The sequence below is a fragment of the Helicoverpa zea genome, chromosome 3, assembly GCF_022581195.2.
Source record: "Helicoverpa zea isolate HzStark_Cry1AcR chromosome 3, ilHelZeax1.1, whole genome shotgun sequence".
Lineage (NCBI taxonomy): Eukaryota > Metazoa > Arthropoda > Insecta > Lepidoptera > Noctuidae > Helicoverpa > Helicoverpa zea.
This window is the reverse complement of record NC_061454.1, coordinates 7,088,446-7,100,067: the sequence shown is the minus strand read 5'-3', so window position 1 is coordinate 7,100,067 and position 11,622 is coordinate 7,088,446. Positions and strand designations below refer to the sequence as shown.

Here is an 11,622-nt window from a genome sequence, read left to right as displayed (position 1 = left end):
CACTGTCCTCCACGAATACAAAGAAAATAACCGATGGAGGACACTTTCACAAAGAAAGCTATATGCTCTAGGGAAGTCAGGGCACTCAGTAATGAGAGAAACGATATGAGGTGGAGAACATAGTCTTAGTGCTTATATCAAAATCATTTCTCTGGCTTAGCCGCAATCGCAGAATAAATGTGGATTGATAGGTTCTTCATGTTTTGTGGTGTATATTATATATTTATATGTAAATTACAAAAATACAACACAAAAGTGGGTACTACATAGGTGTTGTTGCTATATACAATTTTCATGTTTGCTTACAGAGTTAAATATGTATATGACAAAAGAAATGTATTTTGGGGAATCCACTTAGTGGAATCACCTAAGTGAACCACATGTGCGGCAAGCACACCCTTACGATTTTAAATAGAGTATGCGCCCCCTTGCGATACCTGGGCTGACGAATACTGTACGTAACGTAACTCATTCAGTCAATGCTTGAAATCTGGTTATGAGTCAGATTTTAGAGAAGTGTGAAAACCAAATCCAGACATCATTTGAGAGTAATTTTATAGTTATCATGTGGTGCACATCACGTACATAAGTAGGTATAACTAATTTATCATCTCAGTAACTGGGTGTCTCGTGTTATCTATCACTCATGTTGATTTGCGAAATAGTTCTCACCCCTAATCTTAGTAGTGTCACATGTGCCGCTAAAGCATCTGAGCCATCAATCGATTCCGTTAATTACCTCAGAGCCTTATCTAATCAGTGTCTGAAAGGAGCCAGTGTGAGGACTAGCCCACTTGTGTTTGCGAGGCCGCACGTGTTCTTTCACGTCCCCGTCACTGGAGGGTCCCATTCCGTCTAAAGGACATTAAGCAACCCAAAGATAAACACCACCCATGTGCGTTACTAGATAATATTTACAAAGAAAATCTTTATACTACACCGGTGTACCAATAACTACTTACTACTATGCATGTAGAGCAGCTGTTCCCAAATAGGGTTCCGCGGAACCCTGAGGTTCCGTGACAGGCCCTCAGGGGTTCCGTGGAAAATTCAAAATTTCTATATGGTAAATCGTGTCACTTTTGACAATATTAAATTATTATTCATTTTCAAATAAATTGTTCTCGGGAGTGTAAGTCTCGTACTTTCGCGACGAGTGGCGGGGGAAGGCCACGGCAGCAGATAATTTAATTCCGTTTTTTACAAATTGTAGATTAACTTAATACCTCCAGGTCTTCGGCAATCGGCAAAAGTAGGTAGCGAGTCGGCCAAAAATCACCGTATTTTTTGGGCTTATTTCATCCAGCCAGGATTATACGTTTTCATACATTTGACAGGACGTGAAATGACACGGCATACGAGTATTTTCAGTGGCTATTTTTACCATGAATCAAAGTGTGACATTATTTCCAATTTTTGCACCTCCGCGAATCCGAAAATTTCGCGCTCGCTTCGCTCGCGACTCCATGTTACGTGTGATGCTTTTATGTTCGTTTAATTGCTCAAGTATCCAACACGGAAAAAAATTCGCGCTCTTCCGTCAAGCTTTCCTTTGATGTTTATATTTTATTCCTCTGGTTCAGAAAAAGCAATAGCGCTTTCTTCGCTAGCTGATTATTCATTTGCATAAGCTTTTTTGTGTGGATTTGCTTTTTGAGACCTTATTAATTTACAGTGGTTTTGTTTATTTTGTGTAGGTACTTAAACTAAAAAAAATTCGCGCTCGCTTCGCTCGCGGTGCCGGCTACCACAGAATGTCTTTCAATGCTAGCGGGTGCTTGGAACTTCTTCTTTTGGTTACAAAAATCGCGATCGCTCGCCTCGCACCTGTACAATCCCAATCTATTTCTTTTTGCGTTTACTTTGTCAGTCTTCAAACTGAAAACTATTCACATAATTCACAAAGTCAAGAGCGGCTAAATTGTTTTCTGGCCCGTGTGGCAGATAGCCATGCTACGCCTGAGTATAATGAATATGTCTCTAACCATATAACCGGTGTGCTACCACGCGCCACGAGCCGTACCTAAGTGTATTTACGTCTTTAGTTTACTTCTTACTTAAGCTAAAGTTCCGCCGAAAAATGGTGGGACGAAAAGGGTTCCGAAGCCAAAAGAATTCGGGAACCGCTGATGTAGAGCATGGAAATCCGATATCAAAGTTACGTTCCCGATTTCCATGGGTATGGGAAGTAAAATGAATATTTTATCGATGATATGTAAGAAACCACTTGGTCGTTCCAGAAAAGGGTCATTGTGCTTATCACTGGTATATGACTTTTACGATGTGTAAAAATATCAGGTGTTATTACGAAAAAAAACTATATATAGGTAAATCAAATTTTCTCCCATTTGATCCGTAGCTGTGATTATTGACTGTGATTAAGTATAAATAACCGTCGTCGTATGAAGTTAGTAAGAAGTAAGAATATTTTTATACTTTAACAGTTTCTTAAATAAATAAAACGTCTAATTACAAGACCACTTTATAGAAGCCTGATAAAATAGTCATCTAGGTAGACCTTGGAAAACCACCATAAAAATAATTACATATTGTTTAATTCGATAATACATTTTCATTTCCGATGTAGTGCAACAAGCATGCAGGTAACATTAACAGTAATTTATACTACAAAACAGAGGGTAGCGTATCAAACAACATGGTACATTTGTAATTGTTACGTTTTGGTCGGTCATCCCCGTCAATATGGTGCACTCGTTAATTTCATTAAGAGCTTATTAAGCGGGCACGCGACCGATGACAGTTGCGCCCTGCGCACGCGTGCGATCTAATCGAAAAACTTATGATCCATGACACTATAGTCACTTCACTTGTACATATATTTATTTACTCGGCTTTACTATAGTGACGACTCTTTTGTTGTTTTCTTTATTTAGTTCAGCCATAGGGATATTTATTTGAAAAAGAAGTACTAGTATTCCAATAAAATGTTACACCAATATGTTATAAGAGTTTAAGCCTTCCTTACTTAGAATTATTTTTATTACATTTTGTAGTAACTTTCATAAAAAAATGAAATATTAGTAATGACATATAACCAGTTATATACTTAGGATGTTTTGTTAGGAGACAGAGTGGTTGATTAAGTAGTATTAAATGTATTAAATACAAATGATAACATCGTGGATGCGCACGCGTTTACTGCGGTCACGCACAGCTCATCACGGGCGTCAGGTGGTGGTCGCCACCCCAGCAATGCACTCCCGAATCCATATTACCTACGTCATTTAATTAATTAACTTTTTTGTTACCCAATTTGAAACTAATATAAAATTTTATGTGTGTACTAATTACTTTACATATTACATATTGTACAATACTTTTATGATTGACCTGACCACCCTTAAAATATCAACATGTACAAAAATACCTAATAATTTTATACGTTCTTATTATCTGTAAAGAACAGTGCTCTCAGTGGACAGACGATCTTAGGTCGCCGGAAGACGCTGGATGCATCATGCAGGTCGCCTCCAACAAGTATCTGTAGAGATCTAAGGGGGAGGCATATCTTCAGCAGTGGACGTCATATGGCTGAGATGTTGATGATGATGATGATGATGAACAGTGCTCTCTAACTAAGTACTTACAAACATAACGTTTTGGCATAATATACTCACGTTATGATGTGTGGTTATAAATTAATCCACAACACATAGGAGTTGCCTGGGTGGTTATAAATAATAAGTAGGTAAATAGGAAGAAAAATTGAATATAACGTATCCTGATTGGTGTTTTATTTTACAATACATAATAATATTGAGCCGAAAAACCAAAAACGTTAATTTTCTCGAAAAATGTGTTTTCATAGAGCACTAAAAGATACAATGAAAATATTAATTGAAAAAAAAACTTTTTCGTTGAACAATCCAAATACACGTACATTGTTCGATAAAGCACCAAATAAAGCTACTTCCGGTCAGTGTACCAGTATTGTATAGCAAAGTTTACCCATTATCCCACCCTACACATCGCACTCGAGAATGGTTTGTTTAGATTTAGATGGGGATTTGCGAATGATATTATTAATTGCGTGGTTCCCACAGCTTCCAGAGGGGTGAGCCGGCACGGTCGGCTCGTTGATTTGTGTGTTATTGTTGGCGCAGTGGTGCGATCGGTTTCCGCATGCACTCCCACGACAGGGAGCAGATGCCGGCCGACACCCGACGCAGCCACTGTCACTCACACTGTTGTCTCTCTGTGACCCCAGCAGACCTGTGGGAACAAACCCGCTGTGGGAATAATAATGCCCATCAATGTTGCACAACTATGCCGAGTGCTTGCCCCATAGTGTCTATGCATTGTAAACAATTATTTAATTTTGTCGATCGATGATACTCTGTAGAGTAGTAGGTGAAGGTGTCATATCGGTATAAACAAAACAGCAATGAGTCTGTTTTGGTACTTAAGATTATAGAAAAGTGATAATTCTTCAAAGCGGGTTTACTTTTCAATGCTTCTATGGCATAAAAGGTGGCAACGTAAGTAGGTAACAGTGCAAAATATACCTACTAATATGAAAAAATGTTCAACACTAATGTATTACTTGCTTGATTATCTTATATTTATTAATTTTTCAATTTAGTATCACATGAGTTTTGTCTATATGTATTATTTTATAAGTACCTATGCATCATTTATCAATTAATAGTGTATTGTATTAGACCTATTGTCGTGTAATAAAGTCAAGCAAGCAATAATTACCCAAGTACGTAAGCGGTATACACATAACTGACACACCTATACTGATTAAAAAAGGAAAATTGAAACTCATATAGAACAACATTAGCAACTAAGTATCCTTTAAAAAATAAAAGATAATACGTCGCATTGGGGGATCGTAATAACAAAATTTTATTAGGAGCGCGAACCTAAAACATTTTTTCATTTTATACTAGGTAAAAACCTACATATTACATTTTCATTGAACATATTAATTTGTACATAGATTACAGTCATTGTACATGATACCTACATTACAGTTCCCATTCGAGTTACCTATGTTTGCAGACATTCGGTCTTTCTTCCCCACCTCACCCGCACTACTGTTAAAGGGCTGAAACGATTTTCACCAAACATTTCTATACGCCTACACCCGCACAAAAGTCACTTTTTATGCAAAAGAAAAATAAATTAAAATTTTCTTCCGATCGGGAGTTATCCGTATAATAATTACTTCTTTCTATATTTTTCAGTCGGGCAGCACCAAAGAGTTACGTTATTAGTCGGAACCAACGCACGTTGATGCTACGGATGTCGGGTAACTCAGTTGTTCTAAAATAAAAAAACTCTGTGTGAAAAAACTTTGAGACAATGCAAGTGGTCAAAAGTTAAAATAATAAGTACTTACCTACGTCGTGTACATAAATGTTAGTTATAAATAATTTATAACTAACTAACTATATTTATTGTGATACAACAATCAGACACTTGACCCGACAAAACAGCACATTAGTGAGCGTGTATCGTATATTCATGGGTCGGCCGGCGATGACATGAGACGCCATTGCATATGCGACGCCGGCCCGCGCCTCGACGCCTGCCCGCCATCCTCGCCACCCAGCAGATGCTCCATTAATATTGTATCAGGCATAACATTAAACGTCAATTTATAGTCCGGTTGCTATACCGCCAAACTTTTCATCGACACATCTGTCTACTGAAACATGGAAATTTATCAACTACTGAAAACATTTAAGGAAATTTATGTGGTACCTACTGATGTCTATCAATATCTTCCTAGATTTCTATTCATTAAACGGGAAATCTAGACATGGACACATAAATTATGCATGCGCACGTCTGGTATACAGTCAACAACCGTTTTTTAAATGATGAAGATGCATCTATGATTCCCAAAACACGCTCTCACTTGTACATGCGTAGGTATTCACTGGAAAATATTGTGATGAATAATTTTGAGTTTCATTATTCAGGTTCAATATTTAATATTGAACAGGGTTATACTTAGGTTCGTGTTGCATCTTTAACATTTTAGAATACAGTAAGACACACTTGTTTCTTATAATTTCAGTTCAATAAAATCTGAAAACAGGTAGGTTTAAAAAGAAAATATTCGGATGCGTACAAAACTCATGTAGTCCGTGCACATTAGCGTCATCCGTCCTGAATTAAACAGTCGACTCGTCGTTGAACTTTCATGCATTTCGATCTGTATAATGTACCAATTTGAATGGTCAGTATAAATCATGATAACAGTTTCGGTTACCGAATCATAATAATGTTCAGTAATAAATGTTTTGTTTTTGCAACTACTAACGGAGATTGATGTGCAACAATTACGGGATGCTCCTGAAGCATACATTCAAAATGTGTTGCATCGACAAACAGCTTTTTTTGAAGTCTGTGATGCTAATATGTAAGTGGAAATAAATGGTAACACACAGGATCAATCCATCGTTCCACTTTACATTTTATATCGCGTATCTACATTTATATCAAATGTGATTTTTATCTCTTTTACCTTTAACATGCCAATATTCTAATAGAATGATGTAGTGGTGCTACATTTCATGTTTCTAGATGACATTTAATCACAAATTAATCTGCCTAGCACCTACCTATTTTCCAAATTATGTTGGGGTGGGCATCTAATCTAACTGAATACATTGTTTACTTCTAGAACCTAATAAAACTGGTAATCAGACTTTCTCACTTCTGTTTTTTTTTTTAATCCTCTGCCAAGACCAAAACCTTGACGTGCTTTCAGACCCATAACGTCTCATCTCAAGTATACACGGTCACTTAACCACCCCATCACAATCCTTCCAGCTAGCATTATTTCTTTGGATTGATTATTTTTATACCATAAATCAACAAAGAAAATAAAGTAGCCTTCTATTAATATGAAAGTAGGTGTAAAAAAAATATTGTCGGTTTAACCCGGAAGCCAAGAAATATTGGTTTTATTTAGGCATAGAGATAGACACAGTTATATAATTTTATAATTTAATCTGGGTATGTATTTTTCATCGACAGGTACCTAAGTACTGATGATGACCTCCTAAGTACTAAGAACAACATAATACCTATTAATGCTAATTTTTATTTTATTTGTATCTTATTATTCGGCTTTTTACGGAAACGACGTAACGGAGGGTTAAAGCGTTTATCATTATTAACTTATAACTCTGCAAATCAATTATATTTGGCTGGAGAATAAGTACCTTATGAGGGACACTATGAATCATGATCAAGTATATTAAATGGCGTCATATCAGACACTTTCATCTGGTGAGTGCGGCGCCGGCGCAGGACTGAGAGCGTCGAAGTTAAAATCGATTACGCCTCCGGTTTAAAGCTATGAATATTTTAACTGATCCGTGTGATTGACTCATTGTTAAGATTCGGTGTCATAAGAAGTAGGTACTTATACCTACTACCTAACATTCTTATTTGATCCGAAATGAAAGTTCTGTTTAGTGGTGGCAAGAAATGAAAAATAAGTACCTATTGGATTTTGGGTAGGTACTTCGAACCGTTCTAAAACTTCGCTGTCCTGTCACCAGGGTGTATGAACCGTGATGATGATGTACTTACTTATTATTGTTGTCGCTGTCTGACAGCTAACGTAGATATATAAGGTAGATAAGGAATACAAAAATACTAACACAAAAATGAGAACGCTTCTAGGAACACATCTATAAGTACTTATATGTACTACCTATTCGGTTTTTTTTGCGTTTTTTTGTACTCTACACAGGCTCCAAAACAACTGAATCGATTTCAAAAAATATTTCACTGTTGTTTCTTGGATACTGTAGTAGTAAATAGTAAATGAAGAGGTAATTACATTATCCCTGAGTAGGGCTGCCATCCGTCCGGGTTTCCCTGATTTTTCCTGGTTTGGATACCGTCCGTGGGCCGTCCGGGCGGGGTTTCGAGAAGTGTCCGGGGTAAACCCAGACACTTTTCATGTAAGGAAGCACCTCATTGAATAGTATATGGAAATAGTAAATGGATTAAATATGAGGTCTTGTTTTGTTTTGTTTTTAAAAAGTTTCGGACTCGTACGGGAAAAAATTGCGATTTACACCAAATGTCCGGGTTTTTTAAATGTTTGTCCGGGTTTGGAGAAATTTGAGATGACAGCGCTATCCCTGAGTAATATGGCTGTAAATATTTTACTAGGTACCTACGAGCGGTAGTTCGCACGGGACGCGGGTGAAACCGCGGGATAAAAACTAGTTCATGATATACTTAGTCATTTTAATCGGACCATCGCATAGTCGATACTTTTTCATTCCTAATTTTAAAGTCGATGATGTCGTTTTTACCTTGGGTCAGTAAATTGATGCGTAGGTAGGCAGTCCACGTTTCTGAGATAAAAAAGGTGTACGCGGAAATATTTGGAGGTCGTGGAGTGCGGGTTCCTGTGTCAAGTGTCACGGGCAGGCGGAGCGGAGGGGCGTCGAGGGCAGGAGGCACGACCAGCCATTGTCCGCGACCGCACGACGAGACGAATCGCAACGCAGGCATCATGACCCATTAAACGCGGTCACGAAATCATTTTACCACCGACACCAGTCACAAACTACTTCAACTGCCAAAAATGTGACTTTATTCCCACGGACACTCACCGTACCTAAAACCATTTTGATAGACCTGTGCGTATGATCAAAATTTGAGCACAACCTGCCTACTGCCTTATAGCCACATAGTAGATCTAAAAATATGTTTAAAAATAATGTTGCGCGTGACTTTCGTCTGCTTATCAGGCACAATAAAAACTTCATAAAATCAGTCAGGGGCCCGATTCTCCCAATTTTACTTAAGCGACCTTCGATTGACGTTCGACTCGATTCGACTGAGATCCAATCCCGACTCGATTACTATTGAAGCGTATGTGGCATTCCGCTATTTTTTCTTTGAAATAAACGTTTTTATTCTTTTCTGTCATTCAATAATGAATCATTTTGTCTGCAAATGTTTTACGATTGCAAAATGATTGCACGGCAAACTACCGTATAGACCAAAATTACCAAAATAGCATACCAATCGCACACCAATCAAATGTCAATCGAATACGATTGGTCTTTTATTAGTAGCAGAATGCCCGATATGGTTAAAACTGCTATTACGATCGTATTGCGATTCGATTACTATTCGATTTTGACATTATTAACTTAGGAGAATCGGGCCCCAGGTCATTTAAAGGAATGGGTAAATTTCTATCAACTCTAGGCTATCAGCGACCAGCGATTGATGATGATTTTGGTATTGACGGGTGTCCTATACGTACCTACTGTTTAGTTGAGTTTCATCCCCGTGGTGTGCTTCAAAACCGAAAAAAGTGCATACGTCCCGCTCCCCGCGTGGACTTCGGGAGTGTCACTAAAGAGCTGGCCAGGCTCTTGTTACGTATATGACACAAAGAATTCAACATAGATTTAAATATGTAAAGTGTTTTGCCGTTTGTGCGTTGAAGAACATGAGTTACCGCGTTGCTTCTTCACCCCGAATATGAGTGGAGCCTAAGGCATCGTTCAGACCAAACGTATTGTCGGCCGCTGACTGTGAGCGCGCGTTACGCAGTTTATTGCTTTTCCATATATATTGAAATTGTCGTTCACACCGAACCGACTATACGCTATTACGTCGTCTGTTGTCGCTGACTCTCAGTGGCCGATTATTTTACTACGCGACTATGCACGGCGGACGCGGATTGGCTACGCGGACGCAGTTGCCGAATAGCGCCGCTCCGCCGCGCCCGCACCGCCGCGCGCATCGGCCGCAATACACTCGAGAAACAAACTTCAATGAGGACAGACGTGACACGTGACACCTCGCGATGTTCGACACCGAAAAGTTTATTGCAGAAGTACATTCTAGAGAATGTATTTGGAATGCGAATTCAGAAGAATTTAGTGATAGAAACTTACGAAGATGCGCTTGGGAAGACATAGCATCTGTTATGTATGAAGATTGGGGGGTTCAAATACTGAGCTCTTTTATGTGTAGAATAGTCAGCCGCTCAGCGTACGCATCTAGTGTGAACCTACACTAGCCTATTCTTTTGTTCACATATGTAGCGCATCGTACGCTATAGCTTATTGTCGGCTTGGTGAGTACGCGTACTGCAGATTGAGTCGACGTTCATACTGGGGCAGACAGTGAGTATACTCACAGTCAGCGGCGGACAATACGTTTGGTGTGAACAATCCCTAAGTTGAGATTTATACAGTAGACTCTCGTTAATTCGAAACTCGAGAGACTCTAAAAATATTACGAATTATCGAGTTTTTGAAATACTAAATGGTTCGAAATTTGTGAGAGAAAATAAATAGAATTTCGAATTATCGCTATGTTGCTGGGGAGTTTGTTGCGCCACTTCTTCTTCCCAGCAAAAACACATAGGAAGTGGTGAAGGGTGGGCGTTTTGGGGGCTGTCTTATGTAATTTTTTTCTGACGTTCGAAAAGTGCTGTTTTGCAGCCAAGTTTGAATAAATGAGTTTTGATTTTGATTTTTATCAAGTGTTGATCAATTATTATTTATTGACTGCTATTCTATAACAATGTCAAAAGTTTAAAAATACATTTGTGTACACACATGTACTTATTCATAATATGAATTAAGTAATCTTTCGAAACAACCCCGTCGTCATACTGGTTTGCTACAGAGCAGATTGCTGCCACTCTGAATTCAGAATGCTCTCCGACTCTGACTAACCTCACTCTTTCCGCCCCTTTCTCTCTGCAACTTTGAATTGCCGAGTGTTGGACGACTAGGAATTCGAAATAACGCGTCGTTTTGTTACATAGCAATGATTTTTTCGTTTGAATTACCAAGTGCATACAAATGTATTGATTTAGTTCGAAATATAAAGAGATTTTGTAGGGAACTCGTGATAACTTTGAATTAAATAGAGGTTCGAATTATCGCAGGTTTGAATTAACGAGAGTCGACTGTATATGGATATATTAAATTATGAAAAAAAATCTGACGAATTTCCGTAATAGACACTTATTAGGTCAGTAGAAATATTTCAGAATCATGGTAAGAACCAATATAGTGCATACTGCATGAAAACTGGATAAAGATTTCGACATCTTTAAGCTGTTTCAGAGATGGAAAGAGGTTCATTGGCTTGAGAAATTTAGTTAGTATCTTTTTACAGTGATAGATAAAATCACCAAACGACGTTATACAAGCTTGCATGTTGTAACTTACTACTAGCCAAAGTACCCTTGCAACCATGCAGTTATTGATATAGTTTTTGCACTGTAATTGCAACGCATAAGGCTTCGGGGTCCCGGATCTATGCGAGATCATGAGAGAAAGAAATGCGAACAGCCCACAAGAAAGAACACCACGCTACTATTAAAAACATTGACCGAAAGCAAATAAATTGCAACAACGAATATACCGATAGCAATAGGAAACCACCACTAACCTAACCCATACAGGGTTAGATAACAACATCAACGAACTAGGTTTGGATATGGTGGTATGTTCTGAATACAATTATTATACAGTTCTGAATACAATAAAATTATTTTACAGTTCTGAAAGAAATATCCATACAAGAAAAAACAAGGAATGCAATTGCTGCTACCTACCTGAAAAGGAAAATAATCACAAA

At 38.1% G+C, this 11,622-nt stretch overlaps 1 long non-coding RNA gene across 2 annotated transcripts; it reads right to left on the bottom strand.

Moving 5' to 3' along the window:
* Positions 1 to 3,882: 3,882 nt before the first annotated feature.
* Positions 3,883 to 6,134, bottom strand: LOC124645734. Of its 2 annotated transcripts, XR_006986267.1 has the most exons (3): positions 5,369 to 5,779; positions 4,723 to 5,292; positions 3,883 to 4,233 (listed from the first exon to the last, which is right to left on the bottom strand). It is a non-coding gene; the product is annotated as an uncharacterized LOC124645734 (long non-coding RNA). The 2 variants fall into 2 exon arrangements; XR_006986268.1 differs by lacking the exon at positions 3,883 to 4,233 and having other exon boundaries at positions 4,849 to 5,292; positions 5,369 to 6,134.
* Between the last annotated feature and the right edge of the window lie 5,488 nt (positions 6,135 to 11,622).